Source organism: Pezoporus wallicus, unplaced genomic scaffold, assembly GCF_028554395.1.
Source record: "Pezoporus wallicus isolate ANWC-B61680 ecotype Strahan unplaced genomic scaffold, APGP_CSIRO_Pwel_v1 contig_6999, whole genome shotgun sequence".
Taxonomy (NCBI): Eukaryota; Metazoa; Chordata; class Aves; order Psittaciformes; family Psittacidae; genus Pezoporus; species Pezoporus wallicus.
Genome location: NW_026640180.1, coordinates 880,584 through 907,641, shown reverse-complemented (window position 1 = coordinate 907,641; position 27,058 = coordinate 880,584). Strand labels below are relative to the sequence as shown.

Sequence of the window (27,058 nt, the reverse complement as noted above, 5' to 3'; positions counted from 1 at the left end):
TTTTGGGAGGGGGAAAGAGATGGGTTTATATTTGTATTTTAAAATAATTATAACAGAAATCATTACTGAGGGAAAAATAAAAAACACAGGATGTCCAAGTCAACAGATTTAATATTTGCAGAGTTATCAAGAGCGCTCCCACAGCTCTGCGAGTATGCCTGCTGCTTCAATGTACTGCTGTGCTGTCCCCAAGCACCTCCTGCATCACTGCAACCCAGCTACCACAACTGTTCTCATCCACTTGTCCACAGCATCTGCATCCTTCAACATTTGCTAAAAATTTAGCTTCCATACTCGATATGGATGGTTGCTGCCCAGTATAATTAATTTCCTAGGCTTCTCTGGGAATCCATCCTATCATTTGGCAAGGAATGCAGCCCTCCATCTGACTCCTATCATGAATTGAGATTATAGTTCAGGGAGAAGAGTTTATGCTTTCATACAGGGTATTTTGAAACACAAAAACCAGTATGTTGATCTTCAAGCAAAGCAACATCATTGGCATTCTTTGTAAATTGTGACAATATAAATTTATAAATCAGGATTATATGAAATCACCATTAAAGACTACAAATACGAGTGTATGATAAATATCAACTCAAAAGTAAAAAATCCTATAATCACAATTATTTTAACCACTAGCGTCTTCACTGCAAACTTAACAACAGCTGGTGCAATTTCATAGCACCAGTCTTCTTCACATACCCACTACAGCAGAAGCTCTGGTGAGGATGCTGCTGTCTCAAGGAGGGTCTTCCAGGACAAAAGCACAAGTTACATGTGTCTAGTACATGTGCACTTCCACCCCCATGCTCCAGACATGCCCTGTAACACCTTTTATGCCCAGTGACATGAAGATGAGCTGAGTCTACCTTATTCTCTTCTGGGAAAACCTACACCAAGATTAACAGACCAGTATAACCATAGACAACATCACACTGCGTTAATGACGTAAGTTCTGCTAAAAAGATTTGACTTTCTAAAACACGTGATGCCTTTAAAGGACAAAACATCAACTGAGAAATTCTGGACAGATGCACAAGTAGCATTACACTCTTTGAAGACACATAAATTGGCTTACTTAACGCGTAATCTGTTCATATTCATAAAACACGCATTTGTAAATAAATTTCATACAATCTTAAATTTTGGCGATGTGTCCTGGTCAGATGAGAGCTAAGAGGTAGAGCTGGGAGAGTGAAGCTGAACAAATGGGCACCTTAGTCACTGTATATGGGATTCTAGTACCCAAGACTGCTATGCCTCTAAGCCTGGGTTTTAAATATGAAAAGCTGGTGGGTGGCAGCAGTTGCTGTTACTATGAATGTAGCCTGAGGTGCAAGCCAAGAGTTTACACAAACTATGTTTATGATGGAGAACACAATCTGGTGGCAAAACTGAGATTTAGGACAGACATAAAGGTAAAAACACATACATCTGCGATTCACATAACTTTGAACAAGAGGTCTGTGAAAAGGAACCGGGCCCATGTAAACATAAGAGATATGAAAAATTAGTTAACATGAAAACAAACTAATTCTCAACTTCATTAACGTTTTATCATCTGAAGGTAAAGATCCAGCTATGCACTCGCAAATGAGAAGGCATATTGAAAATAGTCATGTTAGAAATGGATATTGAGGACCCAGTGATGTATTTTGTGACTAATATTGGGACTTTTCATTCGTATTTGCTTAACTATACCAAGTAATATCAATTGCACATGGCAATGTGCATTACAGTTCATTGAAGTAATATTAAATTGTCTGACAATAACATACTTTTTTCATTTATAGAACTTTGCAGTGCTACAGAAATACTGAGGCAACATAAGGATATTGTATATGATACAAATTTAAGAGCAATAAAATGTTTGAATAACAAAATGAAGTTTCTTGCCCAATCACAGATTTGAGAGTGAAAAAAGTAATGTTTTATTTATTTTGTCTAATTTTAATTTTTGTTGATATTCCCTCAGGTCAAATATATCCATATGAGCTTATGTTTTGATATGAAATTATGATTACTGCACAGATGATTTTTACACTACTTTCATAAAGTAAAAAAGAGAGACCAATTTCAATTCTCAGTCACTCAAGTGTATCTCCAACAGTTTCCACTGCATTACATAGACCTGAACCAAAGCAGAATTTACACTGAAGAGTTTCATCTATGTAGGCAAACGTATGCCTGGCATCTAAAAGGCAGAAACTGTTCTTCTCACGATTCATCATACACACACAACTTCTAAATTCAAAATATACAAACTTGGAAATATTAATTTTACGTTAGATGTTAGTCACAAATCAGAACAAAAGATACATGGTTTTCCAGAGATTCAATCTGCTTTCATTTTTTATCATTACTTTGGCTTTGAACATCCTAAACATACATCACCTTCCTCAGAAATAAAGGCACCAAAAAAAAAAAAAAAATCAAAGCCAAATAATTCTGGAGAAAGGACAAGATTTTTCTCTAGAGATGGGTTAAGTTAAATAGATCATTCTAAGCGACTGGAAAGGTTATACTGCATTTCCACAAAACTTTTCCCTCAAAATTCTTCTGATGAACTGAGCAGCCCTACAGCAAATGCACAATATCCTCATGCAAGCAGGTAAGCTAGCTATAGGCATTGCATAATAAGAACCAACTTCCATTGGCTGGACAGAGGGCACTAAAAAGCCTCTGAAGGCAGTTTTTTCCAGTATAATATTTTTATAGGTGTCATATACCATCTAAAAATCCTATGCAAAACTAATGAGGCTTTTATATTTTGCTATGTTGGCAAATGACTTCCCTGCTCCTCAGATCTTGCACACTACTGCATACCAAGAATACTAAAATCTTTCAAAGGGAACATTTTAAGACAACTCTTTTCTCACATGGTGATAGAAAGCAAGAAATATTTTTTTTCTTTAATGTGTTTACAATAAAATGCTCACAACAGTAAGAAAATTGAGATTTAAAGCAATACTGTTGGGCTTCAAACAGCATGAGTTCATTAGAACAAGTTTGAAGAATATCTTAACATAATCATTTTGCTTCAGCTAGCACCTCATAATTTCTGGGTTTAAAATAACAAACAACCAAACCCCAACAAACAAACAAACCAAACCCAAAAAAAGACATTTATTTCTAGCTTGTCAATGGCAATGTGTTACAAAAAGAAACCCCAAACCAAAAACCCATGTTTATGTAAGCGAAGTATTAAATGAAAACAACAATGTATACAATCAATGTCCTGGTATCCCTTTTTTCTCCCAATCATATTTCAATTCTATAAATGAACTTATATTTCCTTGTGCAGTAACATTTTAGCAAATTATACTGGTTTTGATTAGGTTATCATAAATGAACCTATACAGAAATAAAAGTAGTAAAAGCAACAGATCTACCCTTCACAAAATATGGCAAAGACAATGTAAAAGCGATAGCTCCTGTACCACTGGTATTTTAGAAGGAGAAATACATACTACAGTGAAATCCATTTCAGAGGACGTTAGAATAAAAGCAGCCATATCCCACCCCTGCAAAATCCCAAGACTTCATTAAAATGATTTTTTGCAGTTAATTGAGTAAATCAAGTACACCAAGGAGTTCAGCAAATTAAGTGACTGATGGCCTAACAACTGGGAGGGGGGAGGTAAGGGAAGGAAAGGAAGGTGGCGGTGTCTCTGGCCTAATAACAAACCATTTCTGCTGGGATTGCTTTTTGGTTTATCAGTATATCCTGAAACACAGTGCAGACAGGTGAAGAATAGGATATTTTAAGCCACAGGACTTGGCTTTTTAGCAACTTTTTCTTTTAAAAAGCATATTTAATACTGCCAAAATAGCTTTGACTAATAAAAACTTGGATCTTTCATTATCTTCCTAATAGGATGCCATAGAAGGTTCTTTAGAGGAAACCCAGAAGGCTTATCCTTAACATTAAGGGTACAGATTAGTTTCTATATCCTCTGAGATCAGTAGGAAGAAATATTCCCTCAGATTATGTTTTTTATTCTGAGACTTCACAATAAAATCTGAATTCTACTCTTAAAAAAAACAGCACTGAACCTGAAAAAGACTGAATTATTTGGGTTAAAAGTATCACTATAATTTAATGAGAAAAATATGACTTAGCATTCCCTGCTGCGCCCTTTAGAAAAAACTGCATAAAATTATGCTTTTACAACTTATATATACAATCTGAGTTTCCAAGAATGTCTCACCACAAAGTCAAATAGATATTAAAGGAAGATATTAAGCTTTTCAACCCCTTGCAATATCTAGTACAGTTTTAAATGGTTACCTTAAAACTGAGTTAATACAAAGGCATTCTCTCTTTGGCTGATGCTTTTTGTACAGAGCTATTCTTTCCTAAAACAGTGTTCTATTAATTTTAGAAATTCATTGGAACTGGAATCTACAACTCAGCATTAATTAAAGTCATCTATACAATTTATTCCCACTGTAGATGAAGCTCTAGTGTTAGACATCTAACAATACCTCCAGCTCCTTCGATCCCACACAGTTCTTCTATTCTGTTGCTTAACTAGATTTCCTCATTCCTGCATTGTAATAAACAGAGATTAGATCTGGTTTCCACTCAGACGACTACATTTAATTAAACATAAATGGTTCATACTTTGCCCACAGGTACACATGGGTAACTCCCATTCAGCTGAGCCACTGATTTCTATTCCCGTAGACCAATTTCCTTTTATTTGAAGAACAAAACAATGACTAGCAGTTCAAGTCTATATGAGGCAGAGGTGAACTTAATGTGTGACGAATATGAAGACTGTATTTCACAGACTTTCATCTAGAGTAACTAAAAGATACTTTAGAATTTTGACATAACAGAATTTTTAAAATTGAAGAATTTAATTTCATAGAAGAGGTACCCCTAAGTTATCAGTATTAGTATTTTTTTTTAATAGAAAAGGTGAATGTTTCCACTATAATAGCAAATACACATGCAACTTTTGAGTTTCCACTGTATAGAATTGTATCCATATGCTTGGCCTAACTTAACAACTCTGTGGTCCTCTTCCAAACACCAGCACAAAAAATCATCTAACGGAACACTGTTGCGCTCACCTGCGGTACCATCAGTTCATGTAGGACTAACAAAGATGTTTTATCCAGAATTCAGTAGGTACGTAAGCACAGATAAGGATATTCAGCAGCTAGGTAAGAAGTCCACTTTCACTGATCATTCTTGTAAAAATTGTCCCATCATCTGTAATCAGCCTGTATACCAAAACGCCTAATGAGCATAGACCTATTTTCATGATTATTGAGATCTTTTCTTAGCTGAGATTTATTTTAATGGTTGTTCCTAATGCGCTGAGATTTGTTTCAATGATTGTCACAGAAGGATTACTTTTACATAGGAAATACAAAGAAAAGACGGGAAGAGATCTAACGGTTACTCAGTTCTGTTATTCAAGTGTGCTGACTTTGAGAGTGATGGTTTCTTACAAAAGTGTCACTTCTCACTAGCATCTACTGTAGCATGGTAAATTCTCTACAGAATTTCTCAGCACCTCAAAATCCATGGAAATAAATGTTTCAGAGCAGCAAAGAGTGTAAAAAACTTTTGCTACACCTTGCAGCCTGAAACATTAACCGACTCAAAACACATCTGTAACCATGTCCTCACCAAAGCGTCTCCTTGAAACTCACAGCTAAGTTGAGTACATACTGCCTGAATAGAGATTAGGACTGTGAGAGAAAAAAGCTCCTAAAGCAGATTCACTGCTAAAAAAAAAAAAAAAAAAAGAAATTTATTCTATTAATAACAGTTATGCTTCAGCAAGCATCTGCTTCATTCCCTTGCTCCATTCACTCCTCTCCGTCAGTTGTCTGATTTAGATTTCTGTTCCTGAGTGACACTTAAGCAAGTAGATGTAGGTTGTATCCTAATTTCAAGGTCAGACTGGGATGAGGGCAATGGTGGAACTAGGAAAGCATGAACCTCCCTTTTCATCACCCATAGCTGACAATGTCTATGGTGTAAGTAGGTGCTGCACAAACTCAGAATGCCACTGACAGTTTTAAGAAATCGGCGCAAGTAAGTAGTAATCTTTCCCTAAATGCTCTGGCTGACTTTAAGACTGCAGGTTAAACTTCGCTCAGTGCTGGAAGGTTTTAGTGCAGTCCTTGTGCCAAAGCACAATGAACAAGGTTTGGAGCCTGTAGAAGGTACACTTGCCTAGGAAAGCTTCAGTACAATGTTTAGAGCTACTACCTGATTCAAACAGAATACTAGGAATAACTTCTTTACTTTTCAGAATGTTACTTGAACTCTTTATCCATCAGAAGCAGATCCAGATAAAGCATCCCCACCTGGAAGAAGTAAGATCTTAATTATGTAATAACTAATACTTACTTAGGACTCCATTACCCTGAAAGATTTTCAGTCTTACTCAGTGAAATCACTATGGTTGCAAATGGATTTATAAGTGTGACTAATAACTGAAGTAAATTTTAAATGTGCATGTAATGAAGGACAGAAAAGAGAAGAAATAACCAAATTTCTTTTTAATGGTTAAGACAGTAGAAGAGGTTTTTTCACTCTATAATCTTTGCCTCAAAAGAAGAAATAGTTTAAATTATTCAAAACTAAAAGAGAGTCCAGTCTTTACAAGGACTTGACCTTTACCTGTTTGAATAACAGCCTTGTGCTTTGCACCCTCCCACTGAATACTTCTCACTAGTTCTGTGGAAATAAAAATGTTTTTATCTTCAATTTCTGTTTTTCTTTCCATTTTCAGTACTTATTTTCTTAAAGTTCTTTAATTATTGCTATTCAAAAGTACTTATATTTACATTTCACAGACATATATCATCCAGTTTGCTTTACTGAATGAAAGGACACTGGATAAAATAGCACAAGCTTGCAAAGACTTATGTACAGGCTTTAATTTCAATGGACCAGTCATTTGCTTAAATTTGAATAAATATGTGGATATTCATAGCACCACAGTTGAATTATTAAAATAGATCAACTCCATTATGACACTTTCAGACTCCAGATAGAAGCGCATTTATGGTAAATTACAATTTCTGCAAAACTCAATCTATGAAGATCTGCGACTTTCAAACAGAGTTGGGAGTAATACAAAAGAGCATTTTCAAATCTTTTATATCTTTTTTCTTACTTTTCAGGGGGAATTTGAGCACCAAAGCTATATGAATCCAACTGACTCTTATGAACTTTGTTGACTTTTTAATGTTCTAATTCACAAAGCCATTGTATTTTCAGGGGCAAAAAGGGGAAGGAACCAAACTAAAAACAAAAACACACAACACAATTAATTTCCAACATGGGAGTCAAATTTCAATGCTATTTGATTTCAAAAGGTTTTATTTATACATGCTAAAGCCCCCTATTTTATAAGCATATATATGTATAAGAACATTTGTTCTCTCCTAGTTTTTGGAAGTCAGAGCAGCAGCACTCCTCTTGGGCAGTACAAACTACTGGGCAAAACCACTCAGCTTAATGCAGCATCCGTCATTTTATCATTAAATACAAAGACCTTTTAACATCAGGAAATTAGAGTCTACAAAGCAAAACTCAACTGTTCAACGGCTTTACCACTGTATTTGCGTTAATATAAGAAATGGGAAGGGAGATTGTAATTAGTCTTTTGAAGACAGTATAACAGCTGCCACATTTTATCCTTCTCTAGCTATATAACTCACGGTTTAAAGTTCCTACTTTTAACTACCTTAATTCATCACTATTTGGAGAAAGTGGCAACCTCAGGATAGGCAAGATCTTCAATCAAAGTTGCCCTACAAATTCTGGCTGACACAAAGTTTTTCTTTATTTTTGCTGTGGCAGATGGATAAAGCCATGTGAACTAAATTTACAAAAAAAAAAACCTAAATACAGCCTTTGACCAATATGTGATGTGATGTGCTCATATAGGCACCAGAATGCATCCAAGGTGACAGATCTTTAGAACAGACATTAATTTTTCAAAGGTGTGCTAGAATGAACAAGTTTATCCCTGTGTCATCAATATACAATGGGATTCATAACCTCAAGAAACCTGGTGGAGTAGACAGTAAGACAAGAAACCTGCTTTCTGCTCATCAGCATTCATATGACAGACAGGGCTGAAATGCCTTTTTTCAGCAGCAGTCCTGACCACAAAATAAACATGCCTGTTACAAAAGGATGTCCTAACGTAAGCAACCACAGATTCAAGATTAGATAGCTCACAAAACATAGCAGCTCTATCAAAATGATCTACAGCTAGCCCCTCTTGTAATGAAATCACGATGACTGAACAAATTAGCATGTTCTTCCATTCACCATCAACAATGAAGAACATTTACATGATACATTAATCAGTATAATAGATTTAAAACATCAAGTTCTTTCCCTCCAACATCACTGAAGAATCTACAAAAATAGGGCTACAAAATAAAGGAAAAAAATAAAAAATTTAGATCATACCGGATAAAAGCACCTCAAACACTGATCAACTGTATCAACCAAAAAAATTCTTAAAAATATTTAATCTGCTGTCTATTCCAGGTATCTAGTTGGTAGTATGTAACTATTATACCAACAATGATATGCTGACATACTCAAATCAATTTAGGTAGCATTCCATTCAAGCTAAAATACTCAATTTTTCAGTAAAACTAACAAATGAACAAGAAAGTACTAAGTTAATTGTTTCTAGAGTCCAAGGAAGCTACTTTAGGTTTCCTTTCATGGCATTGCATTGAACCACTGACACTTAAAACACATAGTTGCATATATTAATTCTTCAAGAAATATCTCTGCAGCTGCACTGCTAAAAGACAAGACACCTCTGAGGATAAGCAATGCCTTGGACAGCCTGATTTATTGGCAAGGTACACAGGAATCCAATGTGGATGGCACAGGCATTTCATTTTGGGTGAAGTATTTCTCCCCAGTGAAAATGCAGCAAATGAGTAGATGGAATTCTTTCTGCATTATCAAGAGCTCCCTAAGCCTGTGTCATAATTCTGGCTTTATCCTGGTGTAAAGAAAATGTAGGCAACAAAACTGACCCTTATAAGCCTCGTATATGGTCAGTTAAAGACACTCAAAGATACATAGCTTATATCTACTCCCTAACAGATTTGAAATTTTGCCAGCCTCAAGTAGCTACTGGTTTGAAGATGATCACAGAAAAGTCTGTTGTGTTATTAAGTAAACTCATTTATAATGTCTGCTCCTAGTTGACTATTTACTACTGACTTTACTTCAGTATATAAAATAAGAAAGATTCATTTGGAAAATATTTTAGACAGTATTCAGGGTCAACGGAAAATTAGTTCAGAAATAAGGAAAATTGCTTCCTTCACCTAAGACAGGCTGACTTTAAGCTATCTGCAGCATAGAAAAGTAACTCTATCGCACAAGCACATGTATGAAAAAAACAACTTTTAAGACAAGGTTAAAAAATATTAGAATTACCTGGTCCAATCAAACAACTCTACAAGACTTCTCACAGAACCATGCTTCCTCTATAAACACCGCTAGCAAAACCAGTGCACAGAAGTAAGCTTTCTAAAATATTTGTTTTGCCCTTTACTTACTTTGCAAAGGTTTTTTAAGAAAACAGGTAAATGTCATAAATCAGGCCAATGCCATCTATAATAATAAAGGATGCAAGGCTGCTTTTACTTCATCAAAAAGAAACTAATCATTTTATGATATACTGACTGCCTAAAATCACTGGAGTACCTGTAACTCCATTTATGAAGCCTTAGCCATGGCTAAGCCTGAGTTAGCTTTCTCTCTGAGGAAAGCAATCTATAAAACAGTACTCATTATCTTTGCCTGTCTAAAGCTAGACTTCCTGTCTGTCTTTTATTACTGTTTTTTTTGACATGTTCTGAGGTCATCTTTGAAGCAGCTGTTGAGAAGCAAAGAAAAACAGCCCTTGCGTTCTGTCAGTGCTACAAAAGCTATTCTCCTGATGGAGAAAGTACCTCAGTGCCCATTCCTCACAGCCATGCACGGACTGTGGCACAGATGGGCTGCAGTGCCTGTACTCACCACTCTGCTCCCTATCAGTGATACTTCCAGGCTAGATGATGGGAAACAGGGCTCAGACAAGAAAATATTTCAAACAGATAATGCTGAGCCCTAAGCTCATTTCAGTTCTCTTAGTAATTTGTCTGCAGGCAGCACAACAGGCTTGTCTCAATTCCCATTAAAGGCAATTTCATCAGCTTTTCAATATGGCTTTGAACAGGCTCAGCTTGGTAATGAAGCAGCACATAATAGTCAGCACATAAAAAGCAGCTAAAGGTGTGGAGCGTATGGCCTCTGAAGTGGTGCTCAGCTGGAATTTTGCAGAGGACTACTAACAAAGATCAGCACAAAACCACCCGTAGTACAAGTTACTAGCTTCACAGCCAGCAAATCCTCCTTCCCCTGGAGGAGGATGCCAAGGTCAATGAGTATTTGAGAAGTTGAGAAGGCCACAAAGCTTAATTGTACCCAGCATTATCTCACCCTAGTGGCTTTCTATTTGTTCACTGATGACATAAATTTGGAGTTGGACTGAGAAATGTAAGGTTATTAAATGATCTAAACATATGAATGTGGGTGAAAGTGAAAAATCAGTTCTAAAAAATGTGTTTTCTTTGCCTGAAATAATAATAAAAAAAAAAGATCCAGAAAATTTCAATCTATAACACTGTGACTGCAAGATACTGTTTATAAAGTTTTAGTTTATAACACTATGGCTCCTCCACTTCCTCACTTTCTAAAGGTGAGATGTAAGAGAACAGGAACTGCATATACAGGCACAGTAAAGGTCCCAAACAAGCAAAAACCAGTACGAATCTAGATACATCCCCCTCAATCATGATTGCACATGCATATGTCAATCCTGGGTCTCTCAGTAATGACAGAGAATCATTTTCCACAGCAATACAGTCTTTTCTCATATACAATTATGAAAAATGCTTTATATCAATCTCATAGTAAATATTATATCCAAAACAAAAAAAAAGTCATAGGGGCCTTAGTGCCCCTTAACATGTATTTATCAATGTACCATACTCTTACTTCAGTACTAAAAATAGCAAGTTGTATGGTACTTTGCATCAAAAGGTTGTTATCTTGCTTTATAATAAGCACAGAAAATTAGATGACATTTAGCAGAGTTTACACTGCTGGGTTGTAGTTCACCATCAACACATTCCCATTTCTGAAGTTTGAAAGAGACACACGGAAATAACACGGTATTGTTTAATATATATTTAAATAATAGGTGATAATACATTTTTAGGGCAGTTTATTTCTTTCAGAGGCAATCAAATAACATTCTCCTTTTTAAATTCATTGTCATACCAAGAAATCAAGTGTGCTTATTGGCTTCAGCTACAGTTTCCTTTACTCCAAGGAACCAAATTTCAAGTGTTCCCAGCTCTTGAAGACTGTGACAGTTTTAGTACAGGACTGAGCATACCTGATGGTTAAGCTTTTAAAGTTTCCTCAACAGATATATAAAACCTCTCCTCTTGCTTTAGATTAAGTATAGAAGATACTTTAAATGCTTTTATTTAGTATTTGTTCTACTTCAAACTTGATGTTATTAAGTATTCGACCTGTCTAACATTCCTTCTCTTGACAAACATAAAAGCTGAGATACAAATATTTAGCAATAATGTTAAGTATAACATGCATAATGTGACTGTGCAATCCTATTTGAAAGGACTCAAGCTTTCAGGAAATAAAGCACTGACAATTTTCTTAACTTCTTCCTCATCTAGATTGTGCATTTACTACTTCAAGGTTAAGAGAATAAAGAAAAAACTATGCAAAAGAAAGTGTGAAGCTATAGTACAGATGCCCTGATCTAAGTAAGATTTATGAGATAGGATTATCTCTCTTGTAAATGGCCCCAGAAATAAAATAACTCATCCACATTGCTCTCAACCACTAATCCTATTTGCAAAGCACGTTTTGCTACACAACTCAAAATTTCTAACTCCAAAAATTAGTGGCAGAAAAATGGGGGGGAAGCAGGAAGAGGGAACACAAAACCATTGACATATTGTAGAGAGATACATGAAAGCTTTTGCTTCAACTATTTCATATTATCTAGTCTTTTCCTTGGGAAGCTTTCACAGCTTCTTTGACTCAGAAGAACATAATTTCCCTTGTATACACACTGTTTGTAATGCTGAAAAACCTTAACTGTTCCCATAGTAACCAAACCTATTCTATGTATTTAATTGTTGCCTTTTTAAGTATAATCTATTATTGAGTTGGAGTCAGCATGTTCTATTGCTATCTAAATTAAGGATTCCCTGAAGTTTATGAGGCATTCACTACAAATTCAAAATATTTCAATAATTGGGAATTTAAAGCATTTAGTGTATTTTATTATGTAGTATCACATTAAAAAAAAAGTATCAGCAGTAAGCATGTAGATAGGACAAAGCTGGAACCATTAAAACTTATTTTGAACAGGTGATTTTTAGTCATTTTGACTTTAAATAGGAGGATAAACAAGCCTTGCTAGAGCTCATGTCAAAACTCCATACCTGAATGGGGATATGACTTCTTTCTGAACTATGGCTCTGCTTTGTGATTAATTCTTGTAACATACTTGGACTGAATTCCAAGCTCTCAAAAATGTATTCCTGGTTTTAGGTGACATCTTTGAAAAACAGAAGTGTTTTCTGGAAGACTAAATGAAGAATGATTATTTGCCTACTTAAACTTTCTTAAAGCAAATAATCTGTTCTGTATCAGTACCGCATTCTCTGAATATCAATGGCAAGGTATAACTTTAAACTGCAGCACAGTTGAAGAGTTGAGAATTTGAAAACAATTACATAATATTCATTATTACACAATTACTTGAATTACTCCAAGTCCATCTGATATTAAAGTAAAATATATGCTCTTTTAAGGTACATTTGCTCCCACAGCACCAGCATAGGATTTAGAAAGTAAAATAGTAATTTTACTTCTGAACACCTGTGCTTTTTCATCGACCCATAAATGCTATTTTCTAGCTCATCCATTATAGTGCACTATTCCTTGAACAAGAAAATGAAGAGGTTCTTATTTACCCATGGAAGTACATAGCACGTTTTAGAGTACCTTAACATGTTTTATCACAATTGAAAATAAATAATTGATATAACAATGTTTATCTAGACTGTATCTCTGAATATGTTTATCTAGAGCATTTAAAATTTTCCAGTCAAAAATAATCAGCCACTTCTATTTATTCGGGTCCAGATAAGGAATAGAAAAATAAGATTACAAAATCAGATTAAGATTAAAATGGGGTAACAATAATAAGGCTCAAAATACAGCCCCATTAATAGGGGGGGAATTGTAGGGCAAAATAACTTGGCATCGTCTTACAACTTGGGTCATTTTCCAAAAACGACTTCTCTTCCTTTTGTTCTGCCTTTAAACTCTGTGGCTCTGATTTGAGGTTTCTATCACCTCTGCACCTGCTGCCACCAGGAGAGGTTAAGTCCTTCTCAACTCAGTATCTTCCCAAATAGAAACCTGGGCACTAAAATTCTATAGAAAAATGTATTTCATACAAAAGGGGATAATAAAAGGATAATTGGGAGTGGGACTGAAATACTCCTGAAAAATCAATATTAAAAATTTTGAATAAATGGCTGGGGATAGAGGAGTAAGTCAGTATAAGTTAGAAAAACATTAGCTTGCTTTTGGGTGAATAGCCTATAGGTTTTCTATATAAGCAAACAACAGATAAATAGAGTTTTACCAAGAGTATAGGTTATAAGCATGACTGATTAAAACATGGGAAAGCTTACCTCAGTCCTACCCCTCTTTTCCCCCTGCTTGTGCTTCCCTAGATTTTTCCCCAATAGCTCTTATCCATATTTTCCTACTACTTCTTGACTTGCTCATCACTGGAATACTCCAGGGATCTGGGGGATTTGATGAACATATGTGAAACAGCTGATATAAGAGCAAAAAAGGGACAGATCTCCAAATTGTAATCTATGTCATACTTTGGTGTATATATACATGCTTCTGAAAAGCCACCTTACAGTTAAAATCCCAGCACTGGCCTCTTTTTCTTTCTCTGTTTCTCTTTTTTGGAGACGTTTATTAAAGCTGTACACAAGCTGGCATTGTGGGCTGCTCTGATGGAAGCTCTAAATCTAAATAGATGGATATATTTGCAGTACATGCTATCACATATTTAATCAATGTATCAGCAGCAAATATTTTTCATGTGCAACAAAAGCTATATACTAGCCCATTGTGTAATGAGAAAGAGAGGATTAAAATACCAAACGCAAAACAATTTGTAGTCAAAACAATTGGGAGTAACTTCGTACCATATCCACCGCATAGTAAATCAACCTGGTGCAGGAATCACATGAAATCCTTGGAGTATGGCACAGGAAAAGAAAAACAAAAAATATTTTTTCTTCACAAACATCAGCGAACTTTTTACATGGTGGCTACTACTGATAAAAAGCAGCTTGGCCAGTCAATCACCTTAGTCTAACAGAGTTTAACCCTGCTCCTGGAGCACAGGGCAAACAATTTGTATTTGTACTTACTTCATAAGTGTATGGATAATTTTTGCAGCATTCAGCTATTTTAAATCACTGTTGCTTGGTACAGTATTTTTTCTTTACAGCTTAACTTTATTGCAATATAATTGCAAACTTATGTCTCAATCCAGCTGCACTGAAGCTGCATGTTTCTTAATGTGTTGTTGCAGTGTCCTTTAACTTTTATCTCCTCTGCTTCCTACCTCCCCATTTCCCAGCTTAGTTTTTTTCCTGTGCTGTAGGTGTCTTATGTCTCCCATATGGTGGGTGACACAGCCACTGTATTGACTGGAAAAAGGCAGGAGTGGGAAGAGAAGAAAAGAGCAATAATACCTCTTTTTCACTCTGCAAAACAGAGCAAATCTTGATCTTAGATATACTAAGATTTAAATTATGTGTACTTCTGGAGCATCCCTTCATGTAGTTTTGCAAATAGAGAGTGAAATCCCACTGATGGCAAGGAAAAAATAGCATGCAGGTACATATATTTTTTTTCACATAACTCATTCCCTCTAGGATGCAGGTAATATCTCAACTTGAAGCACTTGAAGCACTTTCTGTATTTTTAAGCAGCAGGCTGATTGAACGTAGTTTCCTTCAACGGTATTCCTATTTAAGTCATGATAACAGGACTCTAGTAGATTTTCTAACAATGTTAACTCTAATACAGCCACATTTTTTATGAACATTCTGCAAAATATAGTTTAGAAAACCCCTCAATAAAACCAATAACAGCACCATCACATCAATATGGTTTTTCACTGATCAGATTAAAAAGAACACCTGATTATGTTTTCACCAGAAGCATACAGGAGCTATAAAACAGCGTAACACAGCCCTATAGCTAATCCATGCAATCATAAATGCAAATCTATGTAGTTGTCCCCTGGCACTCGTTCTTTCCCCCACCTTCCAGTGACAGTAAGAAATTACCAAGAAATGCTGTTCTTTGTTATGCTTCAGAGATATGATTAAATTACTGTGAAAGTGAAGCAAATAAATCTGTGCTACGTACTTGATCTGTTTTTTCTAGTTTTAATCTACAACGCATTTGTCTAACCAAATTAAGTGCTTCGCAATCCTAGCATTACATGTACAAGCATATTTCCTTCATATTTGTTTTCCATTTTATGATGCTTTAATTGTTCACAAGTAATAACATAGTTGATTAATTTTTTATATTTGAGCTGCAATTATGCTTTGAAATCCAATTTGTAGGAACTGAGGTTGTACTTTAATACAAACACCACAGTCTTCTAAATTACAAACCAAATTATCCCCTGGTCCCTTCTCTACCACCACCACTCCCTGCCTCTTTAGCATTTAGAGAATGCTATCGCAGCCTGATGTTTCTGCTACACAAAAGTACAGACCCAAACCCGCCTTCATTTCCTCGTGAGATGATAAAATACAACCACTGACTATGGCTCATAACAGAACTTTAATTACAGTTTAGGAAGAGCCGACGTTTTTACATACCAGAAAGTATAATTCTGTTTCTGGCATGGTTACCTAAGACTAAGCACTTCATTTTGTGCAAGCTTGAGTAAAAGAAGTCAACTTCAACAAATATTTTTTGCCTTAGTTTTACAGCACTGTGACTTCTGTATCCTTTTAAAATTTTGGACATATTAGCATACAAGTAAAAGGAATAAATGGGCACAGCTGGCACTTCTCTCTGTTTCCCCATCTGAGCAAAACAGTCTTTCTCCCAAAGCTCTCTGTTCTATATTTTAAAAGTATGTTCTTACAGTGAAGCCTCAAAGCGACTGTAAATTGTCATTAGGCAAAACCTGGCACCAAGGTTAACAATAGGATCTAACATTGTCTTCCAAATCGCCACAGTATGATACAGAATGGATTACTGAAACACAAACTTAACAACCACTATACAACATAAGTGCATATGAACTCAGACTATCACAAAAATGGCTTTTTAAAAATTAGTCAAAAGACCATACAGCAAGATCACAGCATTTCTTTTGAGGTTTCATTGTGCCGCTCCTTGAATAAATGCTAAATAATAAATGCTAAATGAAAACTTTAGATCTTCTTTAATACATGAAACTGAGGGAGTAACAATGCTTGTTCTGAGTGTCTGTGTTAGACATGAGTTTAGGCTCCATGGGGAACTTTTCTTTTTCATTGTTTTTAAATCCCAGGTAAATCAGTGAGTCATTTTCCACATGCCCAACTGTAACCATGGTTCAGAAAGACATTATGACTGAGTGGCTTTACACAGTCATCCCAGTGGACAATGGGTGGGCTCTACAGGGCTAGGCAGATGTCACACTGGATAATGGAAAACACCATAATATCGTTAGAGTAACGAACCTTGTAAGCGACTAATGCTACAATTTAAAACAGCAATTCTTCAGATGTGGATCTCCAGATAAAATAATGATATTTAATTGTCTAATCCCATTTAGTGGCTCAGCATCCTAGAACCTCCCAAACACCTCTGTCTATATTGCCTACAGTAATCATTCTTGTCAAGGAACCAGGTGAGATTTTACTTACTTCTGCTATTATCTCCTTTTAGACTTGCACCAGAGTTTAAGGAGTCTCAGTATAGATTCAATCGTTCCCATTTCAACACACAATAAAAAATTCAGCACAAAATTCAAATTCAAACAAATATTCTATCTAGTCATAACTGTGTCTTATGGTTCATTGCTCTAATTACAATGTATATGCCAAGAGTATTTTGCAATGATTACTCAAGACCATTAGCTTAGACGAGTTCTTACTTGCTGCCACTTTGGGATTTGGTTGATATTGGTGGTCTGACTCACACTTCTCAGTAATATAAATTAAGCAGAAACTTCTAGACACCACAGTACACAGAGGATAAAATTCTGCTCTTGAACCAAACGTATCTTAAATAATCTGCCTTTATATATCTATCTGGAAGACAAGCAGCACCTTTTCAAATGAGATCTCTAATTAAATACTACAAAACTACTTATCTTCATGCATTTCTTTGGGGAAAATATCTGGAAGTGAAGGATGAAGAAATCAGATGACAAAAGCTTCCACTATTGCAGAAGCATCCACTGGAGAACATAATGATTCACAGAGAACAAAAAAAGAAGGATGAATGCATGCTAAATGCTCCATCTCTGGCAGTATTCAAGGCCAGGCTGGACAGAGCCTTGGGTGATATGGTCTAGGTCTAGGGTGAGGCATCTCTGCCCATGGCAGAGGGGCTGGAACTAGATGATCTTAAGGTCCTTTCCAATCCTAAATATTCTATGATTCTATGGGGATTTGCTGATTTGAATTTAATTTAGGAATAAAAAAAAATGGTCTCAGGTCAGATAAATAAATGGATAATCTTACTCTGAAGACCAAAACCAGAATGATTTTAGGATATCATAAAGGTATATAAGTTTAGGGATGTGAATGGAACAAAGTGATCTTTTATTATTGCTTCAGGCTAAACCAGAGCCATTTTGTAAATGTAACTGGGATGTGGTGACAATGTTTTTCTCATAATGACTTCGGGTCTAGTTAAATTGTAATCATTGATGCAGTTATGTTGTCTATTGCTTGCTTCTGAAGCAGGGGAAATTTGTATTCCAGGTGACTATAATTACATTGTCCTTAGTTTGTACAGTTCAATGCTTTAAATCCACTTTGGTCATGCTCTGTACCAATGTAAATTGCAACAACTATTTTGACTCCAAAGTTCTATATGAATTTTCACCATCTGAAGCTCAGACACATCACTTTCAGCAAAGCTGTATTATTCCTACACATTTTTTTCCTGAATTTTCTTTTATTAATAAAGTTTAGCTACATGATGACATAGTGCAGGAGACTTTTGAATTAAAACAATTATCTCAACTTGGAAATGCCAGTCTTCTTAATCCTCCATGCTTTGACTTGAAGTGACCTCATTAGGCACCTTGCTTAACATTCTGCCCCTATATCTTTTCATGAAGTTAAGTCACATTAGTAATACTTTAAGGGCAATGACTGAAACGACTGTTCATTAGAAACTAAGTCTATTCACAGAGCTGAAGAGGAAGCACTCCAAACAATGACCATATTTGCAAAGGAAGTTCTATAGATAAAAGCTAGATAACACCCTTCCTCCACAGATTCCTCTGCCTCCTGCCTTATTCACCACCACACAGGAAAAAACAGGAGTTGAATTTCAAACTATTGAAAATATTAAGTACTGTAATTACAATCAATTAGTGGCTCTCAAAAGACAGCTTATTAAACATTTGCAACTAAAGATCACATGAAGCTGTAGAGAACTTCTTAATCCTTTGGTTGCAGACAACTGCCCAAGATATTTAAAACATTTATGCAGATTGTTTTCCTGTCAATCTTCCCTATAAATTGCTGCTTGCCATGACTGAGAAGGAACATGAGAACTGATGACACCCCGGTTCTATAAACAGATAGAAAGTTTCTTCCATATTCACTTTCCAGGGTAAACAACTGTTATTTTATAATTGTTTGTGCAAAATCATTCTAATTTTCAAAGTGGGCATAAGGAAAAAAAATAGAAACATCAGTCTGGTTTACTGTTTTGTTTTACCTCAAAGCAAGCAGAAATAGGTTACCAATTTGAGTAGCTTAGACACACAATGTCAAGTAGGAGTTTCAACTAGTTAGGGTTAGGGGACAGCAAACAATAAAGAATTGTAAATACTATTTTTTTCCTATTTTCTGAAATGGGAACCATTTCAGAGAAGACATGAAATAACTCATTTTTCTATTACATGAAAAAAGCAATACAGGATGTACAAAGAAACCATGGAATTGCTATGGCCATGGGCTACAGTCTGGTTTTTCTCCATTTGATTGCAGAGGGACAGGGAATCAGAATAATAAAAAATGAGCTTTTTATCAAATGTAAGAGCTTACTAGTGGCTTTTAAACAAAGAGCTAATTTGTTGTTACCCTGATTATGTTTAGCGCATTTATTAATTCTTTGCCATTTATTCTTTTTAGAGATAGCCAGTTATGTTTTATAGGCTATCCTTGCAAATACAAAGAATAAAGATTCAAAAACTAAGCAGAAAATATATTTCAAACATAAAGCCATCTTTGTTTTATCAAGTGCAACTTTATCAAAGGAAACTGACATCTATTACTAAGACATATTCGGTTCATGCCATGTTTCTTCAGAAGACTTTTATATACCCTAGTTAAGCATAGGCATATCTAACATGGAAAACCCATTAGTTCACTAAGGTCTAAAGCAAATCAAACATCCTACTGTATTTTGGAAATTACCTTCCCAAAGACTTTTACTTTGGTTTCCAGGCTTTTCAGGTGTCATGTCACAAAAAAGATAAGTCACGCCCCCCACCAGTAAAAACTGCATTTGTCCTGTTCATTGAGAGACAGGCAGTACTCATGTCTAAACTCCATGGACTGGGACAGCACACCAGAATCTCCTAACACATAAGATACATCAGTATGGTTTAGCCATCCCTAAATCTACACAGAGAAAGAGCCACAAACCCATTGGCAAAGGACCATAAAGGAGGAGGGCCGCGGGGTCCCACAGGGAGCATGAGCAGGCCAGAAGGAGGCACAGCGGTGCTCCTCAGGGGTGCTGGGAGCAGACATGGTGCAACGAAGCAGAGGACTTAGCCTGTGGAGGGCAAGTGCAGGACCTGAACCTACATGTGCATGCCCCACTGTTCTGGCTGCGCCCTCAGGAGACTCAGGCCTAGCTGTTCCCTGAGGATGACCTCCAGTATTCATGTGTGTCGAGCAATTATGGAAATGTACTTGGCCCCTGCAGAAACATATATGATTCATACTAGTCCAAGAAGAAATTTTAATGGTGCATTTGACCACTGACAGCATAAGCATATTGCTTCTATTTACTCAAAGTACCTGATTTAAAGAAATGGATATAAATTCTACCTCACTAACCTCTTATCTATCACTAAAATGTTACGGTGGGAAGTACTCCGTAATTCAGCTGATGTGTCTTTTCAGTTAGGCTGGAACCACAGCTTTCAAACCAAAGTCATTCCACAGCAATGCTGGGCATCTGTCTACTCTCCCTATTACCCAGAGAGTGACACGCGTTTTCATACTGCATCATGCCAATTATTCAGGAAACTGAAACAACTCAATCATCTTTTATCAGGCTATCCAAACGAGTCTGAAAAGCCTTCATTTTTCACATTATCAAAACATGTTTTATTGAATAGACTGTCAAAGCAGATACAGTTCTTGCAGTGGGGTACCACTGCCTGACAACCTGGCTGTATTAGAGAACATGCTTCATGTCACCACTAAGGAGAATTAAAAATCAAAGATGTAAAATACCACCACTCTTGCCCCAAGGGAAAAAAAAAAAAAAAATCTAATTTCTTCACTGAGATTTATCAAAATACAGGAAAAAGAAAAAAAGAAAAAAAAAAAAAGAGGGAGAGAGATAAAAAGAAGAAAATCTGTAACTGAAATAAGTGAAAAGTAACATACCTAATCAGCTTGGCTTTAATTCCTTTTCAATGGAATTAGGCAAGTCTGCAAGAGTCTAGAAGGACAACCAGTGTCTTCAGATGTATCAAGTACATTTTTACAACTTGAAGATGTCAGAGTTTAAAAAAGAAAAAAAAAATCCTAAATTTTGGAATATACGCACTGCAGCTAGCAAATACAGGATATATATGCACCAACACCTTCCTGGATGCCAAACTGAGTATCTGTACTAAACAGTAAGTGCAGTACAGAATGGCATTAAAGCTATAATACTCCCACTTAACACCGTGTTTCCCATCAGTAAGCACGCAGGCTAGTCACTGTGACTCCAAGGAGCCTTCTCATATATTTGAGGTCATGCATAAGAATCTTGCTCAGGTAATCACAGTTGCAAGGTACAATTTAAACAGTGTTGGCACAGTCAGAATGTTGAAAACCCTCATTACATAGGTGCATTCATGCATTTTTCAGCACAAAAATCTGGTTCAATTCTTAAAAGTCTGAACAACTGTAAAAGCTGTAGTTTTTAGAATCATTGTGTTGGAAGGGACCTTTAAAGATCACCTAGTCTAAACATCCTGATGACGCATCTTCTACTAGGTCTGTTTGCTCACAACTCTGTTCAACCTGACCTTGAATGTTTCTAGGTACGGGTTACCTACCACATTCCTGGGCAACCTGTTCCAGTGTTTCCCCACCATCATCATAAAAAATTTCTTCCTTCTATCTAGTCTGAATTACCCTATTTTAGTTTAAAATCATTACCCATTGTCATATCTTTTATCTAGGATCTCCATCTGGAAATCTCCCTTAAAGCTCAGGAAAATATTTCTGACATGGAAAACAGTTGCCAAATTACTGTGTCTGCTTCATGACATAACAAGCTCTGTAGCTCTCCAAAAACGATTAAGAGGCAAGTAATACCTTAAAATAAAATAATCAAAGTCAGAAACATGACGGCAGCTGCAGTAGAAATGCACAAACCAGCTTTAAATTGGCCAGCTCAGAGGGCTGCATGTTGCCACCATTAGGCTGAACTGCAGGGCAGTCAGATTCAAAGATAACAATCAGATGAAGTACCTAGGCACCTGACTAATTTTACATCACATAAATTAAAAATTATGCATCTGAATTCACTATATTTCTTCCAAGCACTAGTAGCACATGAATGGTTTTCAGTGTTTTCATATCAACATCACACAGCAGCAGAACATTGTCTGCTCAGAGACGTGTTTCTGAGAAAGTTCTTTTTCCACAATGCCTTTTGTAGTCTGAGCTTTCAGCTGATTATTTGGCTAGAGAACCTGAAGCGAAGTTGTTTCAAAGAATAACATCCAGCTCCCTGGACTATGTCTCCTTTCCCATGCTTCCTTGCAAAGAACTTGAAAGGAAAAGGAGGATTCCTCATATAATTGCTCTGTCCTGGCAGCTAATTAATTTATATTTGAAATCAGATAGGAAGAACTAAAATTAGGTCTATGCAAGCAGAATACATTGCTCAAAATGTTCGAATTGGTTTAGCATCTGAGCACCTTTGAGAACAACTGATTTATCGGTACAGCAACAGAAAGAGGCCTTTATAACTTGAACTGTTAAGACAGCATCATGTTAAGTCTTATATTTCTACAAAATATAACAAAGTTAACACAACATCCTAGAAAAAGTGGAGGTAGAGCTCACATTTCTTGTTTTTGCTCCTGACCTTATACTGACATTCAGACTATGTATTTCTCTGCATCACAGTCTGTTGTGCAAAGGACAAAAGCTACAAAGGGGTGCTCTTGCTCTTGCCGCCCGAAAGCATGCTTTCATAGAATCACTACATTTAGAATCACAGTGCTTTGCCAAGTGCAGAAAACAAGTCTTGTGCATTGTTCTCCTATAAAATAAGTTCCTCCATTCCAAAATGCATACTTATAGAAGAGCAGCAAACCTGTTTTGTACTCTACCAGCCTTCAAGACACTATAGAAAAATGACCAAAGCACCAAGCAAGGACTTCATCTTTCTCTTGAAGGTGCTATAGCTTCACCAAATAGGTTCCTTCATGCTTCTTATGATGGGGATGTCACTCCCAGGCTGCTAAATATATTATGTTTGCTTGGCCAGAGCCTTCTCTGCTTATTTTGCGGCTATCACACAAGTCAGCCAAGTACATTCCTGATGAATGACTGATATAGATTTTCCTCAGTGCACAAGCACACAAGAGTTAGCAATTACCTAGATATCACTAAGAATTGTTTCCTGATGAAACGCATTTAGCTTCCAAGAAAACATACAGGAGAAAAAATTGGCCTTTTATTTCTCCAATTCTGATAACATCTAAACACTAACACTTCAAAGAGTTGTTAAGCTTTGCTGCTACCACTTCTGGCACAATTCCTTGCTGCTTATAACAAAATTATATTAAGCAAATACAGTACATTATTTAAAGCCACTAAACAGTTTCTTTCCAAAACAAAATAACATCATTAGTCAAATATTATCAAATTCACATTCAAAGCTTTCCCTCACCACCAACCAGGCTTCACAGCTTTTTGTGTCCTGAAGATCATGAATATAATTCCACTGTGGTTTACAATATAAACATTTTTAGTTATTTGTGACTGTTTAACATCTTATTATCATTAATTTGCATTTTATCAGGTTTGGATTGCACATTGCTTCCTTATGTAATTTTAGAAACCATTAGTTATATTAAACATGCTCGGTCCAAAGACCTGAAGGCAGCAACTTCTCTTTACGAGACCTCAATGGCTGGCCACTGTTCAGCCCTCTTTGGTATGCTCAGCTTTGGGACATGTAAGTCAAAACCATTCAGGTAGACAAAGATAAGCAAAAAAAAGCACTGATGTTATTTTTCAGAGAGATAATTACAAATACCAATAACTATAATTCACCTGTGAAGATCAGCCCATACATGGACTCTGCACTCAAGTCAATGGAAATCAGGACATGTCAAGGGCTTTATCTTGCTTGCTGTTTACATTCTAGACAGATGAAACTGGATATCTGTCCCTCATATCTGAAAAATCATGTCAGTCAGGTGAAGCTCCTGACGACTGGAAAAAGCGTAATATAACCCCCATCTTCAAGAAGGGGAAAAAGGATGACTCGGGGAATTACAGAGCAGTCAGTCTCACCTCTGTGCCTGGCAAAATCTTGGAGCACATTCTCCTGGAAGGCATGCTAAGGCCTTGTTAAAAAACAGCAAGATGGCTGGTGACAGCCAGCAAGGATTCACTAAGGGTAAGTCCTGCCTGACCCATCTGGTGGCCTTCTATGATGGGGCTACAGAACTGATGGACAGGGGTAGAGCAGTTGATGTCATCTGCCTGGACTTGTGCAAAGCGTTCGACACTGTCCCACACGACATCCTTGTCTCTAAATTGGAGAGACATCAATTTGATGGATGGACCACTCAGTGGATAAAGAAGTGGCTGGATGGCCGCACACAAAGGGTTGTGGTCAATGGCTCAATGTCCGGCTGGAGACCAGTAACGAGTGGTGTCCCTCAGGGATCGGTGTTGGGACCAGTCTTGTTCAACATCTTTATCACTGACATGGACAGTGGGATTGAGTGCGCCCTCAGCAAGTTTGCCGATGACACCAAACTGTGTGGTTTGGTTGGTATGCTGGAGGGAAGGAATGCCATCCAGAGGGACCTCAACATGCTTGTAAGGTGGGCTGATGCCAACCTCATGAAGTTTAACCATGACAAGGACAAGGTCCTACACCTGGGCTGGAGCAATCCCAGGCACAGCTACAGGCTGGTCAGAGAAGAGATTCAGAGCAGCCCTGCGGAGAAGGACTTGGGGGTGTTGGTTAATGAGAAAATGAACATGAGCCGGCTGCAGTGTGCACTTGCAGCCCAGAAAGCCAACCGTATCCTGGGCTGCATCAAAAGGAGTGTGACCAGCAGGCTGAAGGAGGTGATCCTGCCCCTCTACTCTGCTCTTGTGAGTCCTCACTTGCAGTATTGTGTGCAGTTCTGGTGTCCTCAACGTAAAAAGGACATGGAACTGTTGGAACAAGTCCAGAGAAGGGCCATGAGGATGATCAGGGGACTGGAGCACCTCCCGTATGAAGACAGGCTGAGAAAGTTGGGGCTGTTCAGCCTGGAGAAGAGAAGGCTGTGTGGAGACCTCATAGCAGCCTTCCAGTATCTGAAGGGGGCCTATAGGGATGCTGGAGAGGGACTCTTCATTAGAGACTGTAGTGACAGGACAAGGGGTAACAAGTTAAAACTTAAACAGGGGAAGTTCAGGTTAGATATAAGGAAGAAGTTTTTTTACTGTCAGGGTGGTGAGGCACTGGAATGGGTTGCCCAGGGAGGTTGTGAATGCTCCATCCCTGGCAGTGTTCAAGGCCAGGCTGGACAGAGCCTTGGGTGACATGATTTAGCATAAGGTGTCCCTGCCCATGGCAGGGGGGTGGAAACTAGATGATCTTAAGGGCCTTTCCAACCCTAACTATTCTATGTTTCTGTGATATTTAGATAAAAGAACTGGGATCTGTTTTGATTCCATTAAAACAAATGTAGAAAACACAGGGTCAAATGAGAGAAGTGAAAGGTATGATGATGTTTCACTATGCTTGAGATTTTCTTGGTGCTGTATGCTTTCACACCCCTCCAATTAGTTTGAAGGTTTCTACAATATTTACTCTATTGATGTTCTAGCAACATGCAAAAGTTTAAGCAGAAACATCTTGCTGGAAATTTCCACTACGCTGGTAAGAAATGTTGGTTTAAAGATACTAAATTCTGTTTCATGTGAAGAGGTTTTAATATATTTAATCTGTTTAAGCACAAGCTTGTTTCATTTCATAACAATTCCAGAGCCATGAGTCTCATTTTTAGATGTGAAAATTGGAAGAGTAGCAAAGGTTAAAGCACGTTTCTGAGACCTCTATGTGCGTAAGACAAGCATTATTTAAGTCTATATGCTTAGAAGATCTCACTTGTCAAGATGTAAAGAAAAAAATTTAAAAACCAAGCACAGCAGAAAGCAGGTTAATATACTTGCTATTACCAATAAGGTGAAGGAAAAAAAACTCTAGGAGATGGCATCATTCAGCTTTCAAGCACATGCTAAACAGATACAGGAGTTTCCTTACCTTGAATTCATAAAGGATTATGAAATGCTGAAATTGATGATAGTAAAGGAAAAATCCAATCAAACAACAATTCAGGTTTGCCTTTTAGTGCTAGAGAAAGTGTAAGTGTGCTATGCTGTTTGAACCACAGAAATTATTCTGGATTTCAGCACAGTATTTCACAGCCCATTGCCTTTCCAGTCCTTTAGCATTCAGAGAGCCATCTGACAGAAACTTTGAAACAATTAGATGCTGACAGTATTTCAAACACTAAGTCATTGTAATAATACCCAGATGATAGGCAATGTACTGTGTTAAATTGTAAGTACAGGTAGACTAAATGGGTTTATCACCATATTGAAAAAAACACCATAGTCAGATACAGATTTAAGCCATAGATCTGTACCAAAAGCACATCTAATCTAAAATAATCCATCCGTGGGGTTTGCTTTGTTTTTTTGGTGTTGGGAGTTTGTTTTTTGTTTTCTGGGTTGTGTTTTTTTTTGGGGGGGGGGGAGGGGAGGATTATGGAGACATTCTCATTTTCTTACAGTAATAGGTATGCAAGCCAGGACTTTATAGACAAGTTCAAAGCTAAATTTGCATATACCCAGAGAAGCAAAAACTAAACATAAACGGTAAGGCCAATAATGATGTCATTGTTATGTCTTAATTACCTTCCACACTTTAAAATGCAGAGACCTCAAGTTTGTGTTGTGATAAAGTACTATCATTATGGTTTTGTTTAATGTAAAAAAGTTCCTTTCATTCTCCAAGAATTCAACTCTTAAGAAACAACCACCCTTCCTGGTGTTGCAAGACAAATGCTACTGTGCATGCTGTAGTCATGGTTCTCACCTAATGCAAGATACCAAATTACAGTCTATTTAATTAAGTATCATTTCCTTGGAAGACCACTACCACACTTCTGAA

General features: G+C 36.8%; 1 protein-coding gene across 3 annotated transcripts in view; it reads right to left on the bottom strand.

Annotated features, from left to right (window-relative positions):
• The window catches only part of CCSER1 (coiled-coil serine rich protein 1), a 728,863-nt gene that overhangs the window by 504,592 nt on the left and 197,213 nt on the right, over positions 1-27,058 (bottom strand). The gene's annotated exons all lie outside the window — the stretch shown is intronic.